The sequence below is a fragment of the Magnolia sinica genome, chromosome 9 (assembly GCF_029962835.1).
Source record: "Magnolia sinica isolate HGM2019 chromosome 9, MsV1, whole genome shotgun sequence".
Lineage (NCBI taxonomy): Eukaryota > Viridiplantae > Streptophyta > Magnoliopsida > Magnoliales > Magnoliaceae > Magnolia > Magnolia sinica.
Genome location: NC_080581.1, coordinates 60,734,558 through 60,736,340, shown reverse-complemented (window position 1 = coordinate 60,736,340; position 1,783 = coordinate 60,734,558). Strand labels below are relative to the sequence as shown.

At 33.4% G+C, this 1,783-nt stretch overlaps 1 long non-coding RNA gene across 1 annotated transcript; it reads right to left on the bottom strand.

Annotated features, from left to right (window-relative positions):
- Positions 1-846: 846 nt before the first annotated feature.
- Positions 847-1,296, bottom strand: LOC131256346 (uncharacterized). The gene is made up of 2 exons (XR_009176764.1): positions 1,125-1,296; positions 847-1,027 (listed from the first exon to the last, which is right to left on the bottom strand). It is a non-coding gene; the product is annotated as an uncharacterized LOC131256346 (long non-coding RNA).
- Between the last annotated feature and the right edge of the window lie 487 nt (positions 1,297-1,783).

The window sequence follows — 1,783 nt, the reverse complement described above, 5'->3', positions numbered from 1 at the left end:
ACCCCAAGTGTAAGGTCGTGATGTAGTAATAATCTCAGTAAGACCGAGGTCGAATCTATAGGGACTAATCTCGTAAGTATTCTGAAAGAAACTAGAAGTAGAACTAGAAAAAGATGTGAATCTAAATCTGAATTAAAATGAAGTAATTGTGAGAGATTTAATTAGAAACTTAAGAAATTGAAAGGTGGGAACTAGGGTGCCAAGGATCCACTTATAGTGATCAGGGAGCCTTTTTTCTTGATTCAAGTAACACAATTAGAATCGAAGTCTTATCTTATCCAATTGGAAAATATATCAATAAAACCAAATCTGAACTTCCATTGACCTAATTCTCAATGAAGGAGAACTATGATAATTGGCAGGGATTCCATCACCAAACCATACCCAGGAGATAATGGAAAACAACAAGATTTACTAATCCCAAATCTCAAAGTAGGAGAATTGTGAAGATTAGGAAGGATTTCACTACCAGAAAAAGGGGTAAAGGCTACAGATAAAATCCGTAGCCTTAGACCTATGGCTACGGTTCTAGTCCATAGCTATTCTGTAGCACGACGGTAGTCGTAGGTGCGATAACAATAGGTTTGGAACCTATAGCTACGGATTTAATCCATAGCTATAGGTTACAATAGCTACGGATATAATCTGTAGTAATTATATCTGTAGCGATAAGTATAAACAGCTACGGATATTATTTGTAGCTAAAAGTCCGTAGCAATATGCCAAATTTAATAATGGCTACAGCTATCGAATTACCGGCTCTATTTCATACATTATATATATATATATATATATATAATCATTTGTTCATTCAATTACCACCTGCATAATTATTCATTCAGTCCATTACAATCAATTACAATCATTCATTTATTCAATTACAATCAATTACAATCCTTCATTCAATCAATTACAATTACAATCAATTACAATCCTTCATTCAATCAATTACAATTACAATTACAATTACAATAATGCTGAAAAGACAAATCTTTGGCATCATTAGAGAAATTTGCTCGACTTCACCCTGAAATTTCAATGATAAAGAATTGAAAGAGAAGATATATTTTGACGGTATAATATTTTTTTCACAAGTAAATAGGCCTTTTTCAGCCATCACCCACCTGAAGAATCAAAAACCGATTGTTGTCCAAGTCCACTCCTTTCCTTTCAATTTCTTAGCGACCTCTGTAAAATTACTTTCACGGTCATTTATGTAGTACTTTGAAGAGTTGTCTCGAAATGCAACTCTAGTAATGACAAAGTCACTTCCTAGAATAGCATCGTATATTCCATCATCCTACAAATAGTCATGGCATTCATAAATCAGAATGACCATTGGGGGAAAGAAAAACAAAGTGAAAGAAGTGCATCATGTATAACTATTTTTTTCCTTAATGAATTAATAAAAATTCAAAGAGGAATGAAATTGACATAAAAGGAATGGTCTCATCATATGGTTTGTAGGGCCAAAATAAACGTTTGGATGATTTCTGCAAGGAGGACCATCGGTAGCCACAAGTACCCACTTCCCAAGGAATGGTCTCACCATATGGTTTAGGTTATAAGTTTATGTTAATGTTGTAGGTTATAGGTTTAGGTTATAGGTTTAGGTTTCGGTTTATGTTTAGAGATTTGAGAATACATTTACGTTTTAGGTTTAGGTTTAGGTTTTACGTTTAGGTTAAGGTTACAGGTTTAGGTTTATGTTACAAGTGTAGGTTATAGGTTTAGGTTTAGGTTAGGTTATATGTTAAGGTTTAGGGAATTGAGTTTAGGTTAT